We start from the raw sequence: 15,527 nt of genomic DNA on the forward strand, positions 1-15,527 counted from the left end.
AACATGCAACACCCATGGCACAGGACCTACATGATAACCGTGCTTAGTTATGAGTGTATAAGTGTACACGGCCACAATCCACAGCCCCCCCAAGCAATCAGAAACAGGCAGAGAGGCCCATAAGACCCAGGCCACCAGCAGCCCCCACGGAGCACAGAACCCAGGATGCCCACCGCAGGGACAACCACGCATCCACCCAGAAGACAGCAGTGGAAGCCCCCGGACTGAGCCCCCATAAGCATAGGGCAGAGGCGCCCGGGAGCCAAGGGCAACAGCCCACCGACCGCACCAGGCCCCAGCCGCCCAGACATGGGCCGTGCACCGGACCCGGCCCCAGGAGCCCGAGCGCCCCAAAACCCCCCGGCAGAGGCCCCACCCAATACCCGGGAGGGCCAAGCGCCCCAGACAGCCACGCAGTGGGTCAGCGCCTGCCCCAGTGCCCCTGGCCAAGAGCCCTGGCAGTCAAGACGTGCCCACAGGTGGGTGAAGTCGCGAGGAGTGGGGAGAGGCAACGCCGCCCCCCCATTGGGAGAAGCACAGGCAGGCCAGGCGACAGCAAGTCCCAGACCCAGGCCCAATCATCACCACACACACTTTCACGTCCCATACATCCACACATCCACACGTCATCCCTCCCTTGACTCTGCTGGGGTCTAGCACAGTGGGCACACCATGGGGCCAGCAGCCCCCCAGCCACCACAGACCCTGAACCAGCAGAATAATTAATTCCTCCTGGCCACTCCTTCCCGAGCAGCAACCAGGAAGCAGGGGTGTGAGAAGACCCCTCCCCTCACACTTCTGGCTCTTCAATATTTTCTAATAGTGAGCGATTAAAATTGAGGGGCAGCCAACCTTGTAGAACTGGGAGCGCAGCCCTCTGGGCAGCCTACATACCCAAAGAGCCCCGTCCACCAGATGCCACTCAGTGCAACCACCCCCCAAGACCTAATGTGTGTGTGTGTGTGTGTTTGATAAGTAGTGATGTCTAAGGTGTAATTAAAACAGGGGCGGGGAACTGCAGAGTGCAGCCAAGGGGACCACCTACGTGGCCCCATCCACTACACCCCACAGAACACACACGCCCCCCAAAACCCTTCATGTGTGAGTGTGTGCTGTGTACAGGAGCCAAAAGGGAGAGGGGTATGGGGATATACACCGGGAGAGCTAGTCTCCCCCAGAGAGGGCAGCCAGGGACTGGCTGCAATAGGCACCCCCGCTACCTGGGACCCAGCACAGGGCAGGAGGGCCTGATGTCCACCAGGCTCGGGGCTTGCAGCGACCATATTCCGGGAGCTACTGTACCCCCAGAAGGTACCCACCCCGCCCAACCCCACTCAACCCAACCCCATCCCACCCCGGAGGACCTCTACAAAAAAACAAACAAACCACCCGGTCACACCAGACGCAGCAGCCCGGGCCTGAGACCCACCATCACCCAGGCCCCCCCCTCAACAGGGGAAAAGCACCCCCCCCACCGCACGCCCCAACACCCTAAAGAAAACAACCACCTGCGGACACCCTGGAGGTCCCAGAGCAACAAGCCTGGCACCAGGACCTGCACCAACCCACCCATACTGTGGCATGTCCAGGGCAACCCAGCCCCCCCGGGCGCAAGGCAGCGCCCAGCCACCAGGGCCCAGGCCCAGCACCACCACCCACGCCAGAGCGGCCCAGCCACCCGGTACAGAGCCAGCAGCCACCACCCCAAGGCCCCTAAGGGACCCCGCCCCACACAGCAAGACAGCCCCACCCGCAAGCCCCCAAAACTGCCCTCCAAGCCCGACACACAGTCCCCCCCAGCAATGACCAACCCGGTCCCCACGACCCGAGAGACCACCAGACGCCCAAAGCCACACAGCCCCCCCCAGCACACACCCAACCGCCCAGAGCGACGGGACAGCAACCCACCACCACCACTATGTGATAAAGCTAATCAGCGGGGACCAGAGAGAATGAAATTCAGCCAATTGATGTTTTGAGGAGGCAGACATTGTTTCCATGCTAATATAACTCTCCCAGTGTATATCCCCATACCCCTCTCCCTTTTGGCTCCTGTACACAGCACGCTGTGTGCCCGCTGCGCTACACCCCAGCGGAGTCAAGGGAGGGAGGACGTGTGGATGTGTGGATGTATGGGACGTCAAAGTGTGTGTGGTGATGATTGGGCCTGGGTCTGGGACTTGCCGTCGCCTAGTCTGCCTGTGCTTCTCCCAATAGGGGGGCGGCGTTGCCTCTCCCCACTGCTCGCAACTTCACCCACCTGTGGGCACGTCGTGACTCCCAGTAACTTGGCCAGGGAAGCTGGGGCAGGCGCTTGACCCACTGCGTGGCTGTCTGTGGTGCTTGGCCCTCCCGGGTATTGGGTGGGGCCTCTGCCGGGGGGTTTTGGGGCGTTTTGGGTTCCTGGGGCCCGGGTCCGTGGCCTGGTGGGGTCGGTGGGCTGTTGTCCCTGGCTCCCGGGGGGCCTCTGCCCTATGCTTATGGGGGCTCTGTCCGGGGGCTTCCACTGCTGTCTACTGGGTGGATGCGTGGTTGTCCCTGCGGTGGGCATCCTGGGTTCTGTGCTCCGTGGGGGCTGCTGGTGGCCTGGGTCTTGTGGGCCTCTCTGCCTGCTTCTGATTGCTTGGGGGGGGCTGTGGATTGTGGCACTCATAACTAAGCACGGTTATCATGTAGGTCCTGTGCCATGGGTGTTGCATGTTCCCCCCACACACACACACACAACACACATTCATTAGTCCAGTAGCAGTTGATGTATTACCATGTCGCCTCAGGTCATCTATATCCACAGTTGTGTTGTATGCGATTGCCACTACTTGTGCTTGTTGTTGTTTGTTTGTGTGTTTGTTTGTTCTCTGCTTGTCTGCTTTCAGGTGCTCCTGGTGGCGCAAAGGCTGGATTCGCAACAGAGACCATGGATTATTGTCTGTTTTATTTTTTTACAGGTGTAGCAGCTGGTTGTCTGGTTTTTGTTTCTTTTTTTGTTCTGTTTCCTCTTCTTTCCTTTTCCCCCGGTCCGGTTCAGTTCCATTACATGTTATATATAACAAGAAATAAATAAATGGGCATCAAGGGGAGCTTTACATTTATAAAACTTCCCTTGGCAAAGCAAATCAGTTTGGCATAAAAGGTATTCACAATTCTGCTGCCATAATGCTGAACAGAACAAGGGAAAAAAGTGAAGGAATTCATTTTACAGCTAAATCCTCATAAAGAGCGTATTGCTCAACCATAAGTGTGGTTCTTTCTCATACAAGGTTATACAAAGAAGTTTATGTTTGAAACCAGCTTAAACATGGACAAATATGAAGGACAAAGCAGTTTTAACTTGGTTTGAGTGAAGCAATTCATTTTATGGCAATATCTGAAATCTTGACTATCTCCTTAAAAGAAAGCGAATTTCGGATTCCAGAAGAACAAGTGTGGTTCTTTTTCATATAAGGTAATATAAAGAAGTTTATACTCGAAACCAGCTTAGACATGGATAAATAAGAAGGACAAAGCAGTTTTAACTTGGTTGAAGTGAAGGATTTCATTTTACAGCAAAATCCTGAAACGTGCATTACTCCTCATAAGGAGTGTATTGCTCAAACATGTGTTGTTTTTTTCTCATACAAGATTATAAAAAGAAATTTATGTTTGAAACCATCTTAAACATGGACAAATATGAAGGACAAAGCAGTTTTAACTTGGTTTGAGTGAAGCAATTCATTTTATGGCAATATCTGAAATCTTGACTATCTACTTAAAAGAAAGCGAATTTCGGATTCCAGAAGAACAAGTGTGGTTCTTTCTCATATAAGGTAATATAAAGAAGTTTATACTCGAAACCATCTTAGACATGGATAAATAAGAAGGACAAAGCAGTTTTAACTTGGTTGAAGTGAAGGATTTCATTTTACAGCAAAATCCTGAAACGTGCATTACTCCTCATAAGGAGTGTATTGCTCAAACATGTGTTGTTTTTTTCTCATACAAGATTATAAAAAGAAATTTATGTTTGAAACCATCTTAAACATGGACAAATATGAAGGACAAAGCAGTTTTAACTTGGTTTGAGTGAAGCAATTCATTTTATGGCAATATCTGAAATCTTGACTATCTACTTAAAAGAAAGCGAATTTCGGATTCCAGAAGAACAAGTGTGGTTCTTTCTCATATAAGGTAATATAAAGAAGTTTATACTCGAAACCAGCTTAGACATGGATAAATAAGAAGGACAAAGCAGTTTTAACTTGGTTGAAGTGAAGGATTTCATTTTACAGCAAAATCCTGAAACGTGCATTACTCCTCATAAGGAGTGTATTGCTCAAACATGTGTTGTTTTTTTCTCATACAAGATTATAAAAAGAAATTTATGTTTGAAACCATCTTAAACATTGACAAATATGAAGGACAAAGTAGTTTTAACTTGGTTTGAGTGAAGCAATTAATTTTATGGCAATATCTGAAATCTTGACTATCTACTTAAAAGAAAGCGAATTTCGGATTCCAGAAGAACGTGTGGTTCTTTTTCATATAAGGTAATATAAAGAAGTTTACACTCGAAACCAGCTTAGACATGGATAAATAAGAAGGACAAAGCAGTTTTAACTTGGTTGAAGTGAAGGATTTCATTTTACAGCAAAATCCTGAAACGTGCATTACTCCTCATAAGGAGTGTATTGCTCAAACATGTGTTTTTTTCTCATACAAGATTATAAAAAGAAATTTATGTTTGAAACCAGCTTAAACATGGACAAATATGAAGGACAAAGCAGTTTTAACTTGGTTTGAGTGAAGCGATTCATTTTATGGCAATATCTGAAATCTTGACTATCTCCTTAAAAGAAAGCGAATTTCGGATTCCAGAAGAACAAGTGTGGTTCTTTTTCATATAAGGTAATATAAAGAAGTTTATACTCGAAACCAGCTTAGACATGGATAAATAAGAAGGACAAAGCAGTTTTAACTTGGTTGAAGTGAAGGATTTAATTTTACAGCAAAATCCTGAAACGTGCATTACTCCTCATAAGGAGTGTATTGCTCAAACATGTGTTTTTTTCTCATACAAGATTATAAAAAGAAATTTATGTTTGAAACCATCTTAAACATTGACAAATATGAAGGACAAAGCAGTTTTAACTTGGTTTGAGTGAAGCAATTCATTTTATGGCAATATCTGAAATCTTCACTATCTCCTTGAAAGAAAGCGAATTTCGGATTCTAGAAGAACAAGTGTGGTTCTTTCTCATATAAGGTAATATAAAGAAGTTTATACTCGAAACCAGCTTAGACATGGATAAATAAGAAGGACAAAGCAGTTTTAACTTGGTTGAAGTGAAGGATTTCATTTTACAGCAAAATCCTGAAACGTGCATTACTCCTCATAAGGAGTGTATTGCTCAAACATGTGTTTTTTTCTCATACAAGATTATAAAAAGAAATTTATGTTTGAAACCATCTTAAACATTGACAAATATGAAGGACAAAGCAGTTTTAACTTGGTTTGAGTGAAGCAATTCATTTTATGGCAATATCTGAAATCTTCACTATCTCCTTGAAAGAAAGCGAATTTCGGATTCTAGAAGAACAAGTGTGGTTCTTTCTCATATAAGGTAATATAAAGAAGTTTATACTCGAAACCAGCTTAGACATGGATAAATAAGAAGGACAAAGCAGTTTTAACTTGGTTGAAGTAAAGGATTTCATTTTACAGCAAAATCCTGAAACGTGCATTACTCCTCATAAGGAGTGTATTGCTCAAACATGTTTTTTTCTCATACAAGATTATAAAAAGAAATTTATGTTTGAAACCATCTTAAACATTGACAAATATGAAGGACAAAGCAGTTTTAACTTGGTTTGAGTGAAGCAATTCATTTTATGGCAATATCTGAAATCTTCACTATCTCCTTGAAAGAAAGCGAATTTCGGATTCTAGAAGAACAAGTGTGGTTCTTTCTCATATAAGGTAATATAAAGAAGTTTATACTCGAAACCAGCTTAGACATGGATAAATAAGAAGGACAAAGCAGTTTTAACTTGGTTGAAGTGAAGGATTTCATTTTACAGCAAAATCCTGAAACGTGCATTACTCCTCATAAGGAGTGTATTGCTCATACAAGAGTGTATTTTCTCATACAAGATTATAAAAAGAAATTTATGTTTGAAACCATCTTAAACATTGACAAATATGAAGGACAAAGCAGTTTTAACTTGGTTTGAGTGAAGCAATTCATTTTATGGCAATATCTGAAATCTTCACTATCTCCTTGAAAGAAAGCGAATTTCGGATTCTAGAAGAACAAGTGTGGTTCTTTCTCATATAAGGTAATATAAAGAAGTTTATCATTGAAACCAGCGTAGACGTGGATAAATATGAAGGACAAAGCAGTTTTAACTTGGTTTAAGTGAAGGAATTCATAGTTAGCAGTTCCTTGATGAGGGATATTTCAGACACCAAAATCCATTTTCTAAAGAGAAATAAAGAGAAAACAACAATCACTTCTGTTAAAGACTGAAAAAGAAATGTCACCCATGAAATCAACAATGCTTTTAGGGACTTCTATAAAACCTTATATTCATCACAAAATGATCCATCAGACAGTAACATAGATCAGTTTCTTAGTAATATCAACCTTCCAAAATTACAAACCGAACAGGCAATGGCTCTGGATTCACCTCTCTCAATAGGAGAACTCCATGAAGCCCTTCAACATATGCCTAGTAACAAAGCCCCGGGTGGCCACCAGATGGTTTTCCAGCAGAGTTCTACAAAGAATTGTGGACTGTTTTGGCACTGCATTTCACAAAATGGTATTACAAGTTAAGCAGAATGGCAGATTATCCCCACACATGAACTCTGCTAACATTATCCTGCTACAGAAACCAGGAAAAGACCCCATACTTCCATCCAGCTACCGCCCAATATCTCTAATAAATGCAGACCTCAAAATAATTTGTAAAGTCCTCGCCAAAAGAATAGAAAAAATAACTCCACTTATAATACATCCTGACCAGACAGGTTTCATAAAGGGTAGACGATCATCCACTAACACTCGCAGGCTAATTAATCTCATAGACTATTCTACCATCGACAACCTGGAAACCACAATAGTCTCTCTAGATGCAGAAAAAGCATTTGATCGAGTGAACTGGAAATTTTTATTCGCAGCATTAAAAAAATTCGGGTTTGGGTCACACTTCATCAACTGGATAAGGATATTATAAAGCTCCCCAAATGCAAGTGTCAGGACAAATGATCAAACTTCTCCAAGCTTCAGTCTGCAGAGAGGTACAAGACAGGGTTGCCCACTTTCTCCATCACTTTTTGCTATTTTCATCGAACCTTTTGCAGCTGCTATCAGACAAGATAGAAATATTAAAGGCATCCAACCCCAAAATATTGAGCATAAAATAAGTCTTTATGCTGATGATGTATTACTTTTCCTCCACAACTCACAGACGTCTCTCACTCACACGATCACACTCATAAATAAATTCTCAGCACTTTCTGACTACTCTATCAATTGGTCTAAGACCACAGTGCTGCCCATTAACTGTAGGGTCCAGAATATACCTGCGATCACTTTACAGTCAGGAAATATTAGATATTTAGGCATAAACATTTCCTCCAGGCTCTCAGAGCTAACAAAGCTAAATTATGTGCAATTATTAAAGACAGTAGAGGACGATCTCTCTCGTTGGAAGTCCTTACCTATATCACTTATGGGGAGAGTTACAACCATTAAAATGATGATACTACCAAAAGTTAACTATTTGTTCTCAATGATCCCCATAAAACCATCTGCTACTTGGTTTAAGTCACTAGATTAATGCATCTCCAAATTTCTGTGGAAAAACAAACCACCACGTATTAGTTTAAAAACGCTACAGAAAACCAAGGAAAGTGGTTGATTAGATTTACCTCATTTTCAGCGCTATTCCTTAGCCAATAGGTTACAGTATATATCAAAATGGTTTAAACCTAGCCCAATAGATGAACCACACAGCTTCTGGCCACAAATATGTTTGAACACCTTTAGAATGACTCGAAATCCTAATTTACAGCTCATACAATACAAAATTCTTCATAGAACACACTATACAGGACAAAGGATGTTCAGGATGGGTCTAACACACTCTAACATCTGCTCACATTGCATTGTTATACACCTGATGATTATGCACACGCTTTGTGGTTTTGTGCGCCTGTCCAGAAGTTCTGGTTTGAAGTGTGTACGGACCTATCAACATGGCTAAAGTGTGGCATTCCTGCATGCTGGGTGACTTAGACAACATCAACATGGAAATTAACTCAGCACACATGGTCCTCACAGTGTTATGTATCGCAAAGAAAACTATTGTCATGAACTGGAAAGTGAAGAATAATCTGTGTATTAACCTGTTTAGAAATGTTCTTTTAGATTATATTAGCATGGAAACAATGTCTGCCTCCTTAAAACATCAACTGGCTGAATTTCATTCTCTCTGGTCCCCGCTGATTAACTGTGTGGCTTCGGGCGTCTGGTGGTCTCTCGGGTCGTGGGGACCGGGTTGGTCATTGCTGGGGGGGACTGTGTGTCGGGCTTGGAGGGCAGTTTTGGGGGCTTGCGGGTGGGGCTGTCTTGCTGTGTGGGGCGGGGTCCCTTAGGGGCCTTGGGGTGGTGGCTGCTGGCTCTGTACCGGGTGGCTGGGCCGCTCTGGCGTGGGTGGTGGTGCTGGGCCTGGGCCCTGGTGGCTGGGCGCTGCCTTGCGCCCGGGGGGGCTGGGTTGCCCTGGACATGCCACAGTATGGGTGGGTTAGTGCAGGTCCTGGTGCCAGGCTTGTTGCTCTGGGACCTCCAGGGTGTCCGCAGGTGGTTGTTTTCTTTAGGGTGTTGGGGCCTGGGTGATGGTGGATCTCAGGCCCGGGCTGCTGCGTCTGGTGTGACCGGGTGGTTTGTTTGTTGTTGTTTGTTTGTTTTTTTGTAGAGGTCCTCCGGGGTGGGATGGGGTTGGTTGAGTGGGGTTGGACGGGGTGGGTACTTTCTGGGGGTACAGTAGCTCCCGGAATATGGTCGCTGCAAGGCCCGAGCCTGGTGGACATCAGGCCCTCTTGATGTCCTGATGTGTTGGGTCCGAGGTAGCGGGGTGCCTATTGCAGCCAGTCCCTGGCTGCCCTCTCTGGGGGAGACTAGCTCTCCCGGTGTATATCCCCATACCCCTCTCCCTTTTGGCTCCTGTACACAGCACACACTCACACATGAAGGGTTTTGGGGGCGTGTGTGTTCTGTGGGGTGTAGTGGATGGGGCCACGTAGGCGGTCCCCTTGGCTGCACTCTGCAGTTCCCCACCCCTGTTTTAATTACACCTTAGACATCACTACTTATCAAACACACACACACACACACATTAGGTCTTGGGGGGTGGTTGCACTGAGTGGCATCTGGTGGACGGGGCTCTTTGGGTATGTAGGCTGCCCAGAGGGCCGCGCTCCCAGTTCTACAAGGTTGGCTGCCCCTCAATTTTAATCGCTCACTATTAGAAAATATTGAAGAGCCAGAAGGGTGAGGGGAGGGGTCTTCTCACACCCCTGCTTCCTGGTTGCTGCTCGGGAAGGAGTGGCCAGGAGGAATTAATTATTCTGCTGGTTCAGGGTCTGTGGTGGCTGGGGGGCTGCTGGCCCCATGGTGTGCCCACTGTGCTAGACCCCAGCGGAGTCAAGGGAGGGATGACGTGTGGATGTATGGGATGTGAAAGTGTGTGTGGTGATGATTGGGCCTGGGTCTGGGACTTGCTGTCGCCTGGCCTGCCTGTGCTTCTCCCAATGGGGGGGCGGCGTTGCCTCTCCCCACTCCTCGCGACTTCACCCACCTGTGGGCACGTCTTGACTGCCAGGGCTCTTGGCCAGGGGCACTGGGACAGGCGCTGACCCACTGCGTGGCTGTCTGGGGCGCTTGGCCCTCCCGGGTATTGGGTGGGGCCTCTGCCGGGGGGTTTTGGGGCGCTCGGGCTCCTGGGGCCGGGTCCGGTGCACGGCCCATGTCTGGGCGGCTGGGGCCTGGTGGTGTCGGTGGGCTGTTGCCCCTGGCTCCCGGGCGCCTCTGCCCTATGCTTATGGGGGCTCTGTCCGGGGGCTTCCACTGCTGTCTTCTGGGTGGATGCGTGGTTGTCCCTGCGGTGGGCATCCTGGGTTCTGTGCTCCGTGGGGGCTGCTGGTGGCCTGGGTCTTGTGGGCCTCTCTGCCTGTTTCTGATTGCTTGGGGGGGCTGTGGATTGTGGCCGTGTACACTTATACACTCATAAGTAAGAACGGTTATCATGTAGGTCCTGTGCCATGGGTGTTGCATGTTCTCACACACACACACACAATACACATTCATTAGTCCAGTAGCAGTTGATGTATTACCATGTCGCCTCAGGTCATCTATATGCACAGTTGTGATGTATGCGATTGCCACTACTTGTGCTTGTTTTTGTTTGTTTGTGTGTTTGTTTTTTCTCTGCTTGTTTGCATGGTCCTCGCAGTGTTATGTATCGCAAAGAAAACTATTCTCATGAACTGGAAAGCGAAAAACAGTCTGTGTATTAAGCAGTTTAGAAATGTTATTTTAGATCATATTAGCATGGAAACAATGTCTGCCTCCTCAAAACATCAATTGGCTGAATTTCATTCTCTCTGGTCCCCGCTGATTAGCTTTATCACATAGTGGTGGTGGTGGGTTGCTGTCCCGTCGCTCTGGGCGGTTGGGTGTGTGCTGGGGGGGGGCTGTGTGGCTTTGGGCATCTGGTGGTCTCTCGGGTCGTGGGGACCGGGTTGGTCATTGCTGGGGGGGACTGTGTGTCGGGCTTGGAGGGCAGTTTTGGGGGCTTGCGGGTGGGGCTGTCTTGCTGTGTGGGGCGGGGTCCCTTAGGGGCCTTGGGGTGGTGGCTGCTGGCTCTGTACCGGGTGGCTGGGCCGCTCTGGCGTGGGTGGTGGTGCTGGGCCTGGGCCCTGGTGGCTGGGTTGCCCTGGACATGCCACAGTATGGGTGGGTTGGTGCAGGTCCTGGTGCCAGGCTTGTTGCTCTGGGACCTCCAGGGTGTCCGCAGGTGGTTGTTTTCTTTAGGGTGTTGGGGCGTGCGGTGGGGGGGGTGCTTTTCCCCTGTTGAGGGGGGGGGCCTGGGTGATGGTGGGTCTCAGGCCCGGGCTGCTGCGTCTGGTGTGACCGGGTGGTTTGTTTGTTGTTGTTTGTTTGTTTTTTTGTAGAGGTCCTCCAGGCTGGGATGGGGTTGGGTTGAGTGGGGTTGGACGGGGTGGGTACTTTCTGGGGGTACAGTAGCTCCCGGAATATGGTCGCTGCAAGCCCCGAGCCTGGTGGACATCAGGCCCTCTTGATGTCTTGATGTGTTGGGTCCGAGGTAGCGGGTGCCTATTGCAGCCAGTCCCTGGCTGCCCTCTCTGGGGGAGACTAGCTCTCCCAGTGTATATCCCCATACCCCTCTCCCTTTTGGCTCCTGTACACAGCACACACTCACACATGAAGAGTTTTGGGGGCGTGTGTGTTCTGTGGGGTGTATTGGATGGGGCCACGTAGGTGGTCCCCTTGGCTGCACTCTGCAGTTCCCCGCCCCTGTTTTAATTACACCTTAGACATCACTACTTATCAAACACACACACACACACACATTAGGTCTTGGGGGGTGGTTGCACTGAGTGGCATCTGGTGGACGGGGCTCTTTGGGTATGTAGGCTGCCCAGAGGGCCGCGCTCCCAGTTCTACAAGGTTGGCTGCCCCTCAATTTTAATCGCTCACTATTAGAAAATATTGAAGAGCCAGAAGGGTGAGGGGAGGGGTCTTCTCACACCCCTGCTTCCTGGTTGCTGCTCGGGAAGGAGTGGCCAGGAGGAATTAATTATTCTGCTGGTTCAGGGTCTGTGGTGGCTGGGGGGCTGCTGGCCCCATGGTGTGCCCACTGTGCTAGACCCCAGCGGAGTCAAGGGAGGGATGACGTGTGGATGTGTGGATGTATGGGACGTGAAAGTGTGTGTGGTGATGATTGGGCCTGGGTCTGGGACTTGCTGTCGCCTGGCCTGCCTGTGCTTCTCCCAATGGGGGGGCGGCGTTGCCTCTCCCCACTCCTCGCGACTTCACCCACCTGTGGGCACGTCTTGACTGCCAGGGCTCTTGGCCAGGGGCACTGGGGCAGGCGCTGACCCACTGCGTGGCTGTCTGGGGCGCTTGGCCCTCCCGGGTATTGGGTGGGGCCTCTGCCGGGGGGTTTTGGGGCGCTCGGGCTCCTGGGGCCGGGTCCGGTGCACGGCCCATGTCTGGGCGGCTGGGGCCTGGTGGGGTCGGTGGGCTGTTGCCCCTGGCTCCCGGGCGCCTCTGCCCTATGCTTATGGGGGCTCTGTCCGGGGGCTTCCACTGCTGTCTTCTGGGTGGATGCGTGGTTGTCCCTGTGGTGGGCATCCTGGGTTCTGTGCTCCGTGGGGGCTGCTGGTGGCCTGGGTCTTGTGGGCCTCTCTGCCTGTTTCTGATTGCTTGGGGGGGCTGTGGATTGTGGCCGTGTACACTTATACACTCATAAGTAAGAACGGTTATCATGTAGGTCCTGTGCCATGGGTGTTGCATGTTCTCACACACACACACACAATACACATTCATTAGTCCAGTAGCAGTTGATGTATTACCATGTCGCCTCAGGTCATCTATATGCACAGTTGTGTTGTATGCGATTGCCACTACTTGTGCTTGTTTTTGTTTGTTTGTGTGTTTGTTTTTTCTCTGCTTGTTTGCATGGTCCTCGCAGTGTTATGTATCGCAAAGAAAACTATTCTCATGAACTGGAAAGCGAAAAACAGTCTGTGTATTAACCAGTTTAGAAATGTTATTTTAGATTATATTAGCATGGAAACAATGTCTGCCTCCTCAAAACATCAATTGGCTGAATTTCATTCTCTCTGGTCCCCGCTGATTAGCTTTATCACATAGTGGTGGTGGTGGGTTGCTGTCCCGTCGCTCTGGGCGGTTGGGTGTGTGCTGGGGGGGGGCTGTGTGGCTTCGGGCGTCTGGTGGTCTCTCGGGTCGTGGGGACTGGGTTGGTGATTGCTGGGGGGGACTGTGTGTCGGGCTTGGAGGGCAGTTTTGGGGGCTTGCAGGTGGGGCTGTCTTGCGGTGTGGGGCGGGGTCCCTTAGGGGCCTTGGGGTGGTGGCTGCTAAGTACTGGAATCATACACTTCCTCTATGTAACCAGATAATTGCCGAGAAAGGCTGACTTGTAGTGGGCACATCTTCCTCCCTGATGTGATTATTCTCTGCAGCTGAAACTGAGACTCTCAGATCACTTCGTGTCTGCCAACAAAGAAGCAGCAGCTGCTGAAGATGACCAACTTCCTCATGTGTCACAGGATGATCAGACGTTGCAACAAAAGACATGCAGGTGGTCGAGAGAAGAGAAGAAGCTTACAGCACCTGGTATTCCCAAGAGATCTCCCATCCAAGTACTAACCAGGCCCAACACTGCTTGGCTTCCGAGATCAGACGAGGTCAGGCATGTTCAGGGTGGTGTGGCCGTAAGCAACAATGTCTCTGACAAATGTGCATTATATAGGTACTGGAATCATACGGTTCCTCTATGCAACCAGATAATTGCCGAGAAAGGCTGATGTGTAGCGGGCATATCATCTTCTCTGATGTGGTCATTCTCTGCAACTGAAACTGAGACTCTCAGATCACCTCGTGTCTATCAACAAAGCAGCAGCTGCTGAAGATGACCAACTTCCTCATGTGTCACAGGGTGATCAGACGTTGCAACAAAAGACATGCAGGTGGTAGAGAGAAGAGAAAAAGCTTACCATACCTGGCATTCCCAAGAGGTCTTCCATCCAAGTACTAACCAGGCCCAAACCTCCTTGGCTTCCGAGATCAGACGAGGTCGAGCATGTTCAGGGTGGTGTGGCCGTAAGCAACAATGTCTCTGACTAATGTGCATTATATAGGTACTGGAATCATACGGTTCCTCTATGCAACCAGATCATTTCCGAGAAAGGCTGATGTGTAGTGGGCACATCTTCTTCCCTGACGTGATTATTCTCTGCAGCTGAAACTGAGACTCTCAGATCACTTTGTGTCTGCCAACAAAGCAGCAGCAGCTGAAGATGACCAACTTCCTCATGTGTCACAGGGTGATCAGACGTTGCAACAAAAGACATGCAGGTGGTAGAGAGAAGAGAAAAAGCTTACAGCACCTGGTATTCCCAGAGAGTCTATCATCCAAGTACTAACCAGGCCCAAACCTGCTTGGCTTCCGAGATCAGACGTGGTCAGGCATATTCAGGGTGGTGTGGCGGTAAGCAACCATAACTGTGACAAATGTGCATTATAAAGATATTGGAATCATACAGTTCCTCTATGTAACCAGATAATTGCCAAGAAAAGCTGATAAGTAGTGGGCACATCTTCTTCCCTGACGTGATTATTCTCTCGAGCTGAAACTGAGACTCTCAGATCACTTTGTGTCTGCCAACAAAGCAGCAGAAGCTGAAGATGACCAACTTCCTCATGTGTCACAGGGTGATCAGACGTTGCAACAAAAGACATGCAGGTGGTAGAGAGAAGAGAAAAAGCTTACAGCACCTCGTATTCCCAAGAAGTCTTCCATCCAAGTCCAAACCAGGCCCAACTGTGCTTGGCTTCCGAGATCAGACGAGGTTGGACATATTCAGGGTGGTTTGGCCGTAAGCAACAATCTCTGTGACAAATGCGCATTATATAGGCAATGAAATCATATGGTTCCTCTATGTAACCAGATAATTGCAGAGAAAGGCTGATATGTAGCGGGCATATCTTTTTCCCTGACGTGATAATTCTCTCCAGCTGAAAATGAGACTCTCAGATCACTTCGTGTCTGCCAACAAAGCAGCAGCAGCTGAAGATGACCAACTTCCTCATGTGTCACAGGGTGATCAGACATTGCAACAAAAGACATGCAGGTGGTTGAGAGAAGAGAAAAAGCTTAAAGCACCTGGTATTCCCAAAAGGTCTTCCATCCAAGTACAAACCAGGCCCAACTGTGCTTGGCTTCCGAGATCAGACGAGGGCGGGCATGTTCAGGGTGGTGTGGCCGTAAGCAACAATATCTCTGAAAAATGTGCATTATATAGGTACTGGAATCATACGGTTCCTCTATGCAACCAGATAATTGCAGAGAAAGGCTGATGTGTAGTGGGCACATCTTGTTCCCTGACGTGATCATTCTCTTCAGCTGAAACTGAGACTCTCAGATCACTTCGTGTTTGCCAACAAAGCAGCCGCAGCTGAAGATGACCAAATACCTCATGTGTCACAGGGTGATCAGACGTTGCAACAAAACACATGCAGGTGGTAGAGAGAAGAGAAAAACCTTACAGCACCTGGTATTCCCAAAAGGTCTCCCACCCAAGTACTAACCAGGCCCAACACTGCTTGGCTTCCGAGATCAGACGAGGTCAGGCAAATTCAGGGTGGTGTGGCCGTAAGTAACAATGTCTGTGACAAATGTGCATTATATAGGTACAGGAATCATACGGTTCCTCTATGTAA

General features: G+C 48.6%; 5 pseudogenes; all 5 read right to left on the bottom strand.

Annotated features, from left to right (window-relative positions):
• Positions 1-13,406: 13,406 nt before the first annotated feature.
• Positions 13,407-13,525, bottom strand: LOC140299366 (5S ribosomal RNA; annotated as a pseudogene).
• A 269-nt stretch (positions 13,526-13,794) lies between these two features.
• LOC140295127 (5S ribosomal RNA) lies at positions 13,795-13,913 on the bottom strand (annotated as a pseudogene).
• Positions 13,914-14,182: 269 nt separating this feature from the next.
• Positions 14,183-14,301, bottom strand: LOC140294847 (5S ribosomal RNA; annotated as a pseudogene).
• A 657-nt stretch (positions 14,302-14,958) lies between these two features.
• Positions 14,959-15,077, bottom strand: LOC140294995 (5S ribosomal RNA; annotated as a pseudogene).
• A 269-nt stretch (positions 15,078-15,346) lies between these two features.
• On the bottom strand, positions 15,347-15,465 carry LOC140309554 (5S ribosomal RNA; annotated as a pseudogene).
• Positions 15,466-15,527: the final 62 nt, after the last annotated feature.

This window comes from Leuresthes tenuis, unplaced genomic scaffold, assembly GCF_036924035.1.
Source record: "Leuresthes tenuis unplaced genomic scaffold, fLeuTen1.0.hap1 SCAF_1, whole genome shotgun sequence".
NCBI classification, from domain to species: Eukaryota; Metazoa; Chordata; class Actinopteri; order Atheriniformes; family Atherinopsidae; genus Leuresthes; species Leuresthes tenuis.